Source organism: Euprymna scolopes, chromosome 22 (assembly GCF_053919585.1).
Source record: "Euprymna scolopes isolate OS-2025 chromosome 22, ASM5391958v1, whole genome shotgun sequence".
Lineage (NCBI taxonomy): Eukaryota > Metazoa > Mollusca > Cephalopoda > Sepiida > Sepiolidae > Euprymna > Euprymna scolopes.
This window is the reverse complement of record NC_136503.1, coordinates 111,864,151-111,880,307: the sequence shown is the minus strand read 5'-3', so window position 1 is coordinate 111,880,307 and position 16,157 is coordinate 111,864,151. Positions and strand designations below refer to the sequence as shown.

At 32.7% G+C, this 16,157-nt stretch overlaps 1 protein-coding gene across 3 annotated transcripts in view; it reads left to right on the top strand.

The window, feature by feature from the left end:
- LOC145243653 (SLIT-ROBO Rho GTPase-activating protein 1-like) overlaps positions 1-16,157 on the top strand; it is a 559,174-nt gene that overhangs the window by 523,753 nt on the left and 19,264 nt on the right. The window lies entirely within an intron of this gene.

Sequence of the window (16,157 nt, the reverse complement as noted above, 5' to 3'; positions counted from 1 at the left end):
GAAAATAACACACACACTATCGTATTAATATATAGATACTTACAGACACTAGTGAAAGGTGAATCTGCATAGCTTATTCCATCATTATATGAATTTGTATCAGTTCGTGTTTATCCATTTCACCTCTGCATTGTATTGCTTTCTATAAATTACCTTCATATACACACTAAACAATGTTTCAACAAAACTACATTAACCTCTTAAAAAGAATAATAATTTTTATGTTCAATGAAGGTTGCAGGTAGGTTGAGAGATGGTAACCAGTTTGTCTGCAAGAAATGTAAGAAAATAAAGACTGGTGACAATTCAGATGTGGAGAAAGCATAGGTTGTTGTCCAGAATTTAACCTAATTAAAAACAAAAATACAGAAAAATTTGTATTACAGAAAAAAAATATATTCCAAAAATCACAAATTGATCAAGTAGTTTATATATATATATATATATATATATATATATATATATATATATATATATAATTTTTTAATGAGTTTTAGCAATTTTAATAGCAAATCATAGCCACTGCAGAGCTGATTTTGATCTCGGTAGTTCGAATTGAATTATCTTCCTTTATTTATTAAAAATGGCAAAACGAGACACACCGTCCTTGTTGCCTCATAAATTTAACTTTTTTTTTTTAGTAAATGGAAAAAAAGACTACTTAATTTATATGAATTTTAGAATATGACATTTTTGTTCCGTGATCGGTACGTACATCATAAAGATTTTTCTGTATTTTTGTTTTTTAACTAGGTTGAATCCTACACACAAACCTAATGAGTATAAAGTTTTAATTCCTTTGTGACATCATCAGTACATAGGGTGGAACAGGTGCTACAACTAGTCTTTTTTTTTTTTTTTAACTTGTCTTTCCACGAGGGCAGAGTTAGACACAAGGTCAGTTTTTAATGTGGGGGAAAACCAGCTCCCCAATAAGGAGCACTCTAGTTAGTAACAAAAATAAAATATAAAATGTATCACTCATGAAGGATTTCTCATCCATTAACCGAGACCAAAAAAGTGAAGTGCAGTATCAGGACAGGTATTACACTTTGATCCTGGTCCGAGGGCCAAGAACCCTTTTTTCTATTTATTTAGGGAACTTCTGTCGTTACTAATCAGCAGATATAATGTTGTGATGTATACCAGCATGTAAAATGGACGTTAAACCAAATAAGGTGATGATGATCAATTGCGCTTAATTTCTGACAACACTCCTCTCATTAATATAGGTTGAAAAAAAAAAAAAAAAAAAGTTTTTAATTTGGGGACAATTTTATTAAAACGAACCCAGTCTTATTAGCTATTTATTTATCCATTGTTTTCTTCTTTTTTTTTTTTTTTTTTAATATAAATATTTTGAATTTTCTTCCTCTTCCTTCTTCTCCACTGCTGCCTCCTCTCTGATTTTGAACGTTTCCCCCTTTGTGGTAAAAATGTTACACTGACATTATTACCTCCCCTTGTTTACTCCACAACCCAACCAATATTCAGCCATTCGCCTTGCAAATCATTCCAGTTCACGAATGGTGACCTATTATTGCTTTGATATTCACTAGAAGACAATCCAAACGCTTTTTGAATGAATAACGAGCTTCTTCATTTTTTTTTTTCAGTTGAAACTATTTTACTAACAAATTGAAAGTAAAGTTTCTATCCATTGCCACCTTCCGCTGCATGTAAAAAAAAAAAAAAAAATTTAAGTTCTTTTTTTTTTTTTTTAAGTTTTTTTTTACCTGCGCTGCAGTGCACTTAATTTTTGCTTAATTTTTATATTTCTTTTATATTTAGTTTTTTTTTTCTACAAATTTTAAGGGTGTTTTTGTTTGTAACATTTTAATATTTTTGGCTAATTCACGGACCTAATTCATAAGACACGTCTTAGGATTTATTTAATATTAGACATTCCTATTAGCTGTTTGATCACAACCACTATGACTATTCTACTTGGGTTGCATTCGGAAAGCCATAAACTGTAACATATCTTTAAAGACATTTTTTCTTGCAGAATTAAAAATAAGTCTCTTTACTCCTATGTTATCATTATCGTCATTATGAGGTTTGTTCCAAAAGTAAAGCCTCCTATTTTTTTGTTTAACTCATAAAGTTGAAGAGCTCTGAAGACGGGAATGGTACTATTAAAACAAGTGACCTTTTGTTCTCCAGAATTTATTTTTGTACATAGTTACCACCATTCTCAATGTACTTTTTTCAGAAATTCAATGACAGGGATCAAGTCTCACACTGTCAATATCTGCAACAGAGATGAAAACTGTCATCATAACAATGCAATTTGCAATCATCTCTGATCCATTTCGGCGGAATAAAAATATATTTGTACTCACTAGTTCTCAATTAAAGCTATCATCAAAGATTACTCTCTGACAACAACCAGTAGTGTTCCCTGGAGTCTGAGTGACAACAAGTTTCTTCAGATTTCCAGTACTATCCACCTATTGCAATAAAATTTGCAAATATTTTTGCATTATCGCAACAGCCACTTGTCATTGACTTCTCAATGCCATTTACCATTGGTCTTCATTAGAATTTCGGTGAAAACAAGCCTCTCCAAGGTCCCAGTTCTCTTCACACTCATCCAGTGGAAATCTGATTAGTGTTTTCTCTCCTTGGTCTTTCCATCCTTCTTGACTATCCGGAATTATTTAGTGTGGCGCCAGTTTATTAGTGCCTTTTATTGTATATAAGTATTATTATTCTTTGTTATTATATAAATGTATAATTATTATTTTTATATAGAAGTAATATTTTCTTAATATATAGAGGAATCATTTTTTCTTATATAGAACTATTATTCTTCTTTGTTATTATGTAGAAATATTATTATTCTCATAATGAAGTATTATTATTCTTTGTTATTAAATAGAAATATTATTTATTATGTAGAAGTGTTATTCTTGTTACATAGAAGTATTATTTTTAAGCATTATTCTTATTTTCATATAGTAGTAGTATTGTTCTTTGTTATTATATAGAAATATTTTTTCTTATTATATAGAAGTATAATTATTTTATGTCGAAGTGTTATTATTCTTTATTAGGTTGGTGCAAAAATAATGTCGTTTTTGACATTCAACTTCAAAAGATCATAACACCTTATAAAACTTTATTAATTGAAATAAGAACCATTAGAATCGACATATTTTTGCAAGCCAGAAACAAGTGTATTTATCTGATTAGCATAGAAATTCGGAGTTCTGGAAGCGATGAAGTCATTGAAGGCTGATTCGGCATCAACTCGGCTTTTGAAACATTTTTCAGACAGGAAGTTGTCGAGATGCTTGAAGAAGAGACAGTCGGTGGGCAAAAGGTCCGATGAACATGGCGGATGAGACAGTCTCATAGCCCAATTCGTTCAGCTTCTGCAGAGTCAGTTGAGCAACATGCAGGCAAGCCTTTCATGGAGGAGAATTGGTCCCTTTATATTGACCAATTTAAGGCGCATATGTTAAAGCTTCTAATGCATTTTGTCAATTTGTCAGCAATACTTCTCCACCCGTAATCATTTCACCTGGATTCAATAAGCTGTGATGGATGAGACCGACCGTAGACCACCAAACAGTCACCATAACCTTTTTTCAGTGCAATTTTGGCTTCGGTAAGTGTTGGGGAGCTTCTCCGGCATCCAACCACTGTGCCGGACGTCGCTGGTTGTTGTAGAGGATCCACTTCTCATCACACGTCACAATCCGTTCAAGAAATGGATTGTTTTTGTTGTGCAGAAGGAGCATAGAAGACACCTCAAAACGACGATTTTTCTGATTATCATTCAGTTCATGCAACATCCATTTATCCAACTTTTTTGACTTCCCTATTTGCTTTAAATGGTGAATAACTGTTGAGTGGTTGACCTCAAGTTCAACAGCAACTTCTCATGTGGTTTTGCAAGGATTAGCTTCAATCTCTATCTATATAAAAGCCAAGTACGTCCAAGGATGGAATACTGTTGCCATATCTGGGCAGGAGCTGCTAAAAAAAGCCTATCCTGCCTTGACAGAGTACAAAATAGACTTTGTGGCTTAGTGGGGATGCCCTTTTCTCTACCCTGCAACCTCTCTCCCACAGAAGAGACGTTGCGAGCCTATCCTTGTTTTATCGTTATTTCCATGGCAGGTGCTCGTCTGAACTCCAATCTCTGGTCCCCCCCTCGCCAATCTTTCACGAAAAACACCCGTCTAGCTGAATCCACTGTGAAAAATTTCCCCCACTCTTTATCTGTGCCTAAATCAAAACGCGGATTCCATGAACAAAGTTTCTTTCTTAGAACTGCACGCCTGTGGAACTCTGTTCCGTCTGCCTGCTTCCCTCCGGTCTACAACTTGGATGTCTTCAAGTCCAATGTTAACAAATTCCTAATGAACCGCCCCCTTAATTAAACACTTCATCAAATCTCCACACTAACGTAATGTACTTGCAATAACCCTTATCCCTGAGTGGCTTCCGGGCCTTGATAAGTGGTGGTCACTGTAAAAAAAAAAAAAAAAAAAAAAAATTAAGGCTTTCAAATGTTCGTTATCAACCGTAGTCGTCCGGCCACGACCGTCTTCATCTTTGAGGCTCTCCTCACCATTGCGAAATTTCTTGAACCACAACTGTGCCACACGTTTGTTAGTGATTCCTGGGCCAAACACATCATTGATATCACAAGCTGTCTTAGCAGCTTTTCGGCCTAGTTTGAACTTGAACAAGAAAATCGTGCATATTTCAATTTTGTCCATGCTGTCGAAAGCCTGCAAGAAATGAATGAAGGGATTGAAAAAGTTAACAAATAACACGATTCAATAGAGCAAGAAACGCGCTTCAAAATGATATATAACATGGCTATATATATATTAATGAATTAATACAGAAATCATATATAAAAGTAACATGTGAGAAAACGATATTGTTTTTGCACCAACCTAATATATAGAAGTAAGGAGACTTATTATTTCATCTAAATTACATGAGTGCTTGTGGTATATACAAACACATGCATGTAAAATAGATGACTATGCAGAAAAAAAAGTCGCTCTTTTTCTATAAATGCTCACAGACATTTAGAATATGGTTGAATCAACATAATAAGAGAATCAAGAGAAACAATTAAAATCAGAAATGAATAATTTTTAATTAGTTAATTAGAATGATTAAAGTATACCCATTTTATCAAACATAACGCAATCCCAGAACTAATCTATATTTTAGCATGTACTTTTTATCCAAGTACATTAGGAGAAAAGCCTTAACTGTGAACTCACATTTAGTATAATAAATATGAAAAGCAAAATGCAATGTTCCTTTAACTTGCATGTTTAGCAATGAAAATGCTTGACAGACCAATTAACGAACAGAACTTTTGATTCTTGTCCAGAATTCATCCTATATTAAAAAAGAACAATCTGTATGGTGTACCTGTGATGAAAGAAAAATATATTCTAAAAATCATGTTAATTAATCTAGTAGTTTTATTTTAGAATAAGAAAATAAAATTTTATGAGTAAGCAAAAAGAGACTGTCTTGCATCGCCAGCTTAAGGAAGCATGAGCAAATAATTCTGCAATAATTCAAACTTGCAAGACCATTAATCGCTTAAAATTGTTTAAAAATGATTTTTATGATAAAAAAAGAAAAGAAAAACTACTACATGCTTTTAGAATATGATTTTTTCATTCCGACACACGTATGTACATCATAAAATTTTTTTCTTGATTTCTGTTTTTTAATATAAGGAGAATTCTGGACAACCATCTTTTACACACACACACATGCAACTAGATTGTCTCCCCTTCCTAATTGTTCTTCTTCTGTACATAGTTACCAATCGATATGTTCTCAACGATTACACCGGCATAGTGGGCTGCTCTGGCATCTTCTGGTTTTGCTTTGTTGGGTTATGGTATTTATTCTGGGTAGTTCTAGAAGGTCTACCCTTCCAGGCTTTATCTTCTATCTTTGAAAAAAGGTTGGTTTATGGCCAATCGCCTGAGGTACCCCTACCATGGAATGCTGATGGGGTTGTTAAGGCATTCCTTTTTGGTCTTGCTGAACCAAAGTGCGCTATCTCTTGTGCGCTGATCTACCATCCTCACTTTCTGACCTTGTGCCATATGTGGGAGGAAAGTAAATATTTTCAGTTTTTGTCCAAAATTCGCCCGATGTTAAAAAACAAAAGTAAAGAATCTGTATGATGTACGTGCATGTGATGGAACGGAAATAATTCCATGAAAATCATCTAAATTGATCAAGTAGCTTTATTTAAAAAAAAAATTAAATGATTAATAGAAATTCGTTGGCATTACAGTATAAATGTCCCAATTTGGAATTCCCCAACTCTTTTTATTATTTTTGAATTTTTTCAAAATGGCAGACAAGATGGCCATTCTTTGGTTATTCAAAATTTGATTTTCTTATTGATCCCCAACAAAGAAGGAATTGGACCTAGTAATTCACTCCTGTTTGTCTGTCCACATTTTTCTCAATAACCACGTCTTGGATTTTTTTTTTTTTTTTAATTTTGCACAAACATTAGTCACGGTGAAAGTAAAGTTTTGCCAGAATGAATTTTCTGGGATAACTGGTTCCCCACTCTTCTAGGAGGCATTATAGGAGTAAACTTAGTAATTCGCTCCCATTTGTGTGGGGCGGGGGCTCATGCTCGATTTGTTTAAAAATAAGATTACTTGATAAATTTACATGATTTTTGGAGTATGATATTTTCATAAGTATGTACACCAAAATTTAAGACCAGAACCGTACTTTCACTTTGAAAAGTTATGTGCAATACAGCTGTGATTACTTGGTTTTTATTCTGATCGTGTGACTTGCCAATAAAATCTGCATTCGTCTGTTTAATTTTTCTATGTGGCGCCTACGTTATTTCCTTTGGATGTGGTAATTCTTTTTTTTTAAGAATTAGTTCAAGTTTAGCAACACGTGGGTAGAAAAATTCTTGCCATTGTTGGGTCAGAAGAAGTGCAGATGGTGGAGATAGCACAACCCTTGCTTCACTATAAGCTTGCTTATTGTGCTGGCGGCAGTATTTTAAGGGACATCTATTGCCTTGCCAAACAGAAGAAGGCCAGTCCTTTTTTCTTTTATATGAAAAAAAAAACTTTTCATGTTTCTTTGGCTTTTCTAAATACTAAAATAATTATTTGCTCAAATTTCTGCATTTAAGACCAAAAACAAAACAAAACAAAAAAAACATGATTTTTATTTGAATGTCTTGTGATTACCCAATATTTGCTTTTGTTTTTGTACAAGTTTTTGGCAGGAAAACGTTTTGATCTTTTTTTTTTTTCTTTCTTTTTTTTGGTTTTGTTTTGAAATATTCTGCTTAAGAAAATTTAAAATTTTCATGTGTTTCAATATTTTTTAAGCTTTGTAGGATATTTTGGTACATTTTATATAATGTTTTTTTTTTGTTATGACTAATTCAGAAAGTCCAACATAAATTTATCTTGTTTTCAAATTCATCTACCATATCGATTCTTGTTTTTTTTTTTTTTTTTTGTTTTTTTTCTACTTTTTTCCACTTTGTTATTATTATGAATATATTTTATCCTTTTTTTTTTTTTTTTTTAACTGAAAATACTTATTGCAGCTAAGAAAAAAGTTAGTGGAGACTTTCTCAAAGAATAAGTTCTACAATATATATATATATATATATATATATATATAGCGTGTGTGTGGGTTTTGTGAATATTATCTACTCTTTGTATTTACCACTCCTCTTTAAATCCGAAGTTTTGTCAACAGAACATATATAAATAACAATTTTGCTATATTCCAAAGTCCAAGGTTTTATTCATCTTACCAATCATTATTTTTTTCCAAAATAAAAAAAAACTTTGATACATTTCATAGACCTGTTTCGTTCATGAGAACAATTAATATTTAACATTTGATAATTCCTTCTGTGGACTCATCAGAAAAAAACAGTTCTCAATAAGAAAAAATACAAAGCAATGTAATATGTAAAATTCAGTAAAAAATCAAAATTACTCATGTTGGCCTGTAATCAGTGGGTGGTTTTATTTATATATATATATATATATATATATATATATAGAGAGAGAGAGAGAGAGAGAGAGAGAGAGAGAGAGAGATGTCTAGGTTTCCTTTCACTTTTCTATTTGCTTGTCTGGTTTTATATTTTACAATTTAAGTTAAAATTTCTTTTAAAAAATTTTTCCACTGTTACATAGTGGAATCCCTTTTTGTAATTGTGTATTTTCTAGCAGAAAACCAGCATATGCAAGTGCTAAGTCTAATAATTGGTATTCCTAGGAATTTAAAATACTCAAAGCTTGTATATTATTCTCTCAAAGTTGGTATATTCTTAATCAGCGTTACCCTGGATGAATAATATCTAAAATGTAGACAGATTTATTCATTCTCTGGGGTTCAACTGGGCCAGGTTTCGTATTGTACTAATTTAGAAAGAAAATGCAGGCTCCTTCCTGCAGACATTTATTGTATAAAGGAGAATTTTCTGTGTGCATCTCCAGCTAGAGAGAGAGAGAGAGAGGAGAAAAGGGAGATTGGAGAGAGGGAGAAGTAAAATGGGGAAATAAATATGGGGAGAGGTAGAGAGATTGAAGTTTTAATAGAAATAAGTTGCACATTTTTTACCCTAGGCAATGCTAGGTAGCTCTGCTAGTCTATTATGTAAAGGACAGTTGTCCGAGTGTTTGTATGCCCAAATAAGTTGAAAACTATTAAACAAAGATCCACAAAGTTTATATTATCTTGATCGGCTTTGCTCCGGATGTATAATATCTAAAAATTAGGAAAAAAAATATTTACATTTAAAAGGGATAAATGTTATTATTATTTTTTACTTTTTATTTATTTTTTTCGTTTTCAACACATTAAAACAAGATAGGAATGTGTTGATTGGAAGTGGAGGAGGGGGTGGACAGAATGATAGGGGGGAGTAGAGAAAGATAAAGAGACAATTAGAGAGGAGGAGGAGAGCTAGAAGTTTTAACCTAAAAATGTTATACTATAATTGTTTCTATTTAGTTTTTATGGCCCTGGGCAATGTCGGGTAGTCCTGCTAGTTGGTTTGGAAATAGATTAAAATTGAGCATTACCCAAAAAAAAAAAAAAAAGACCGAATGGTTATACTTTCTTCCCTTTCCTTTTTTTTTTTTTTTTTTTTGCCACTCCCAAAAATATGTATTACTACTGACATATGAAGGGTTACTGCGAATTAAGGGTTAGATTTGTAGAGACATTTGGGGAGTTGTGCTACGAGATGTCTGTCTACATTACATCTAAATTTCTGTATGTTGGTACAGTCAGGAAACAGGGAGGGAATTCCTAAAGCAAACAGTTTGAGGAAAGAAACTATTAGAATAGAAAGTTTTCTGACATTTAGAAACCTCTGCAGTGAAGGGGTGGAATTTTGCCACTTGTAAGGTTGATTAGGATATTTATATTGAGTTAGTACAAGTTGGAAGGTGTTTTATGATGTGTTATTGGGATTATCCGGGCTACTGTTCTTATCTTTAATGCTATTTTCATTTGGACTGAAAATTGAACCTTCAATCTCCAAAGGAGTGTAATTTACAACTGAATTTTACCAAGGATTTTATCCATTATGCTGCCGGTCTTTGCAGACAATTCTAGTATGAATTTTGGTAGCCGTAAACCTATTTTTGCGACCGACACTCAAAACACAATTGCAGATTATTTAGGATTTGTACCTTGTCATGGCTGATGGAACAAGAGCATGTTGCTCCCGGATTAAATAAAGAGTTTCGTTTGAAACTTTGTGTAGATCCCCAAGTTTGACATAAAGATTTACAATTAGACAAAATATATACCTGAAAAAGGTTGGGGGTTACATCGGCCGAAATGTAAAAATAAAACTAAAACTGAGAACAGTAGACCGAGTAATCCAAAAAAAGAATTTCTTTGTATAATTCTTAAAAATTTGAAAGACAGCATTTATACTGTTGAATAAAAAAATCTTTTAAACTGGCTTCACGATTCTCAACAAATCCGCATTTAATTAAAACATTAAAAATTCTCGCAGCTTTTTTACATTACCCCCCCCCCCTTTATTTATTTTTTTTTTTTTAGAGGTTTGGTCAACTTTTAAGATGTGGCTAGTCAGGAAACAGATAAGCTTTCCTCTTCCTTATCTAATTTTTGGTTACAATAAAATGAGGTACACTCGATTAGTGATCGAAGGATTGTCCGAGTTGTGTATGGGGGAGGGGGGTAATATATCTCTTCATAGCATGGCTGCTGAGCTGCTCTATAAACTGCATGCTACTTCACTTTCTTGCTGGCGGCATGAACGCTTCTGCCATGTTTTGCTGACTAGTAAACAAAGTTAGCTTAGACATTTCTCTTCGAAAGCTTTCTATTATAGTTTAGGCAATGCTTGTAACTGCACACGTGACCGGTGGCCTTTTTGCAAGGAATTGTACAGATGTGCAAAGGCAAGATAATTTTAGACCAACTGGCACTTTTTCTTTTTTTTTTCTAAACTACACTTGCAGAACAGCACAGCGTTGTTATTATTTGAACGCTTATAAATTTTCATATGGCAAGGTGACTGATGCTATATCGATGTACTTGTCGATACGGGCAATTCTGTATAGTATATATTAATGTCGGTTATGTTAAACATATTTAATTTTGACTGTTCTATTTAGTGGAAATCATGTCATTTCCAAGGAAAAGTCCCTCCTGATTAATGTTCACATATATTCCAGTTTAATTTTAAAACTATACATAAAAAACTAGCCTTTACTTTGAAATGTTCCTTTTTCAGAAAGGTTTCATTTTTAATAATTTGTTCTTAATTTCGGAATGGTTTTATAATAAAAGATATAGTTTAAAAGTTTACATGAAAAAATAATCTTTACATTTCAATGAGTTTTTGTTGTTGTTTGTTTTTTAAATAAAAATACGTTACATCATAAGCGACTCGTCAGCTAAACAGAAAATAAAACTCAAAGCTTACCGTGTTTACCAGAGAGTGCCCCGCCATTTGCAATTTTCGAATACATCGGTAAACCCTGTATGTTTTTCGAGCTGAATAAACATGTTACATAAAATAAAAACACTAAAAAATTATCCAGTTAAGTAGAAAAGTAACTTATCCTGCCTTTGATAACATTTATTTGTTATATATTTGTTTTTTGACATATTTCTTTTTGCTGTGTACGGTAATACAAACCCAACAAAACAATTATAATCATGTTAACAGGTGAAAAATTGTCGCCATCTTGTTTAAATCAAAACAGAAAATTAACTCCCTTTTGAACTCTCCTGTGTCTTACGATTGTTTTTATCAAATTCTATTTTCTTTATTAAATAATTTTCTACCTTATCGATTTTCATAATTTTTGGATATAATCATCTTAAAAATATGAGGAATACATAGATACCATTATTTTCATGTGGAATTCAGTTTTATGATTTCCTAAATTTTGTACCAATAGTGTAGAAGCGCCCCCAAAAATTATATAACATTATTTGGTTTTCTAAGTTTTCAAATTAATGCAAATTTAGTTTTCCATTTGTGTGATATAAAAATATTATCTATGAATGCATACTACTGTGGATTGTGGAAATTCCACGTTTATTCCCCCACATCTGCATTCTATGGCTGTCCAATACAAACACAATCTCTACAGCATTTTAGGAGTTTGTGGTATATTTCCATTTTATGGATGTCTGCTACAAACACTGACCTCACAGTATTATTGTATCATCTTTCGACTGAACAGATAATACACTGTGATCTATATACTTTATTCTGAGAACAACATGTTTATAAAACAAAATTAGGCACAAGGCCAATCAAAAAATGGAGAGGAGGGGGTTTATGGTCATCCTTGTCTCTGTGCCTTTGTTGACTAAACTAATCCTAACTAGAGCTCTCAGTTACCATAATACCACATTCACATCAGGGGTCGTCCTACTTAAGATTCCCAAATCAACTCTGTTTATTTTTTTAATATAAATCTAATACATAAAGGCTGTCTGTCTGTGTGTTTGCCTGGCTCCATATTTTCTGACTATATCTCTTCCGAGATTAAAAGTCGCAGAGCAGTGCTAGGGGCCTCAAATGATTGGATTTATTACGGGCCGTTCTTTTATGGGTCTTTAGCCAGTTATAATAGTTTTTAAGGAGTCAAAAATGTGTCAAAATTGAAAAAATCGTTATACATTTTGTACATTCATCCTAGTTTATTTTTAATTTAAAATTTGTAATCAGTTCGTATGCATATCACGTTGGTAGTGATGACGTCATTAGTTTTTAATGCTACAGTTTTGCTTTCAGGGTTGATGGCATCCAAATAAATTTTTTTTACTTTCGAAATCACAACTCTATAATATATATGAAATCTGGACAAATTAATAATATATATATATATGAAATCTGGATAAATTAAAATATCATATTTAAGCATATTTTACAACCGGGCAAAGCTGGGCACCCCCTCCCCATTAGTGTGTGTGTGTGCAAAAAAAATTTTTTTGTAGAAACCGTTTTATTAAAGACAAAATTTCAGATACTATATTGCGATATTAGTTCAAAGGCCAAGAAGGTGTATTTTAGTTTGAGTTTAATGTTCAATACTATAGTGACAGCAGATGAAATTTTTAAAATTACTTTTTTGCATTGCATCTGCCGTCACCATCCTTTAAAAAAGTGGGAAGTGATAACTTATGTACAGACATAAATTGTTTTAGCATTTTATTATGTACCTAAAAAGAATTTATTTAAAAGAATGTGCTCGGAGTAAAATGTATTTCTGATACTACACTTCATCTTTTCTGTCCTTGGTCAGTGAAGGAGAAATCCCATAGACTATTTTTGGTTTCAATCGAGAGTACTCTTTTTGGAGGGAAGTGAATTTTCTGAACATTAAAAATCGACCTCGTGTCTAACTCTGCCCTTGTGGGGAAGCAAGTAAATAGGAATTAATTCCATCACGTTTTACATTACTTATATTCTAAAGTAAAACAAACACTTTAAAATAAGTTTTAAAAAAACTTTATCCAGGTAGGTAGAAGATTAACTTAGTTTGCTTTTGGTAACATCTGTTGTGTATTTATTTTTTCATCCCTTTTTTGCTTTGTTTGATATTCTGGAAAAATCGAACACAAAATCAGAAAGGTCATTCTACTCAGCAATTCCAAGTATCGGTTCATTTCATGAAAATCTGGTTTCCATTATGTCACATGACCTTCTCTTTCTTTCTTGCGTAATCCCATGTCATATCACAGGGTTTTCAGATGTTATTTGGCGCCTCTATTTACTTCAGTTTTTAAGTCTTACTGAAATATGTTGAGCCGACATTGTTTTGAATCTCCTTTCACCCACTGGTCTTCAACTATTGGCTTGTATACCGCATTTGCAAGACTGTTGGAAGTTGTTTCGTGATATATTATTGGGATTATCCAGACTATTGTTCTTTTTCACTCATATTGAGGATTGAATCTTGAACCTCCAAAAGAGAGTAACTCACAACTGAGTTTTACCAAGCATTTTATCCACTATGCTGTGGATCCTTGCAGACGATTCTAGTATAAATTTTGAGAGCTTTAAACCTATTTTTGCGACCGATACTCAAAATGTAATTGTGAATTATTTAGAACTTGTATCTTGTCATGGCTGATGGAACAAGAGCATGCTACCCTCTGGATTAAATAAAGTTTTGTTGAAAATTCTGTGCAGATTCCAGAGTTTGACAGAAAGATTTGCAAGTTTGACATCATATGCCTGGAGAAGGTCCGAGGTTACATTGGTCAAAATGTGAAAATAAAACAAGATGAGAATAATACAAAAATAATTACGTTGTGAAGCATGTTGAGCCGACACTGTTTTGACTGTACTTCACCCACTGGTCCTCAACTATTATCAACTGTTATTAGGATATGACTGTGTTGGTATATCGATAAAAAGCAAGATGGCCAACCTGAAAAATAGCATCATTGAATTCTATGCAAAACAACTTAAACAGTAGAATGCAGTTATTTCCCCTTGATTTTAAACTTCTAAAGGATTAATTTACATTGAAAAATTGCAACTTAAAAACGTTCTGTTTTCATTTATGATTATTTTTCTGTATTATCTCAATCAAGATTCATGAAGCTTGTCCGCAATTGGTTACCAATGAATTCTGTCATTGAATCAAGTAAGGTTATACGATATATCCAATGCAGCATCTTCGTCTCCATGACACTGAAACGGTTTTCCAGCTCTTTTGTAGCTGGCCAACATTCAGCATCATAAACTGTGACTTGTCGGATTGTTGCATATTAGGGAGCCTACGTCGATAGTTAGCTGATGCGGATTTTGATAAGGATCACTCCGAGTGTATGATAACCTAAATTTGTAAAAACAGAATCGTTCCAAGGATTGAATGAAAGATATGTGACGTAAAGTGGGGTCAGGGAGCAATGGGTCAAAAGCCATAGAGTTGAACAATAAAATATAGTAAATACGCTTAAATATATTTTAATTCATGCAGATTTCATATTTATTATTACGGAGCCAATTGTCTATTGAATATTGTACCTAATATATAGTACTCATTCGCAAAGTTAAAAAAAAAAAAATGACTTGAATACCATCAGCTAAAATCAAAACATGTAGCATCCAAACTGTGTTCCCTACCATTTAAGCTAATCCAACAGATAAGAAATATTTAAAATTAAACCCTTTCAAACTATGAATGAATTTGCGCATGCACAAAAGTAACAAATGTCAGCAAGTTGAAATTAATATTTTGTCTTTCAACTTGAAGACATATTTCTGTATGCGTTATTTATCAATCCAAAGATTTTACTCGTTATAAACTATCCTTTGTGTATGATTACTATTTCCTGTTAATTTCAGTGTTATGTGACCAGTAGTTTAAGAGTTTAGCGGTTAAATATTTTCACACACACACACACACACCCACACACATGCATAATCTACCGTTTTATTTATATAGAAATTGAAACCAAACTGTGATGCAATTTTAACATGAATAAAATCATTTATTTTTTAATATGTTGAGACTTCATCAGAAGACGTTTTTTTCCATTTTACTTATCTTTTTAGCATTAACCCTAGGGAAAGTATACATGTCCCACAAAGCATGTATTATTATTATTTATCAGAAGTTCACGCTTGTTTTTTGAAGGGCTGTTATGTCCTGGCACAGCAACCAGCTCTCTGAGTCTTAAACATGATAAAATGATAGGTATATCCCCTTTAGATTAAGGGTTTGATATGTCATCTGTTACGTCTGCTTGATGCCTCTTTTCTGCAAGGTCTTGGTGTCATTAATTCTCTCCTGAAAATTAATAATTTGGGCTTAGATCTTTGGTACCAGAGTTGAACGCAATATGAAATAATCGATCAACGCATGTTTTTTTTTTGATAAAAATGTTTTTACATTTGGAGAAGTACTTAAGAGTTGAGCTTGCATGCGACTGTCCATGATGAGTCATACTTCCAAACATTTTGCAATCAAATCAAACCGTGCCAGCTTCAACTGAATTACAGATCTGCCCTCATTATGAAAAAAGTGAGACAGACGTGTACATGTGAAAGAGAAACAAAGATATATTTGTTCTTACATTTACAAAGTCTGCTACCAACTAACTGGATTTGACCTTTCGACAGCACTAGTCAACCTCCATTGCTTTGACACAGCTGGGATTTTATAAACATCTAATATAATATTTGATTGACAACATGCGCTGCAGTCGTTATGTTTATAGTAACATGATTTAAATTGTGCATGAGGTTTAGAATGTGGGGAGCTCAAGCTCCCGAAAAGGGCTCTGTATCGTTGTACCACAGGCACATGATACATTGCCTAGACTTAATTTAGACCTTGACGTACATTTTCTGCCTCAACAGGAGGTTCGTTCCATCTCCCCCCCCCCAGGGTTTATACCAACAAAATGAAAAAAGGAAAAAATAAAACATCTTGCTCTGAGGAACTATTTTTCTAATGAAAGTCTTAACATTAACAAAAGAAAAAATGATTTTATTAATTTTAAAATTGCATCTTCGTTTGGTTTCAAATTCTTTTATAAATATTCATGCGTACATGATGCTTCATAAGATGTGAACATTTCTTTATAGATGTATTATTGTTTAATGTAAAGCAATAATGGGTTTG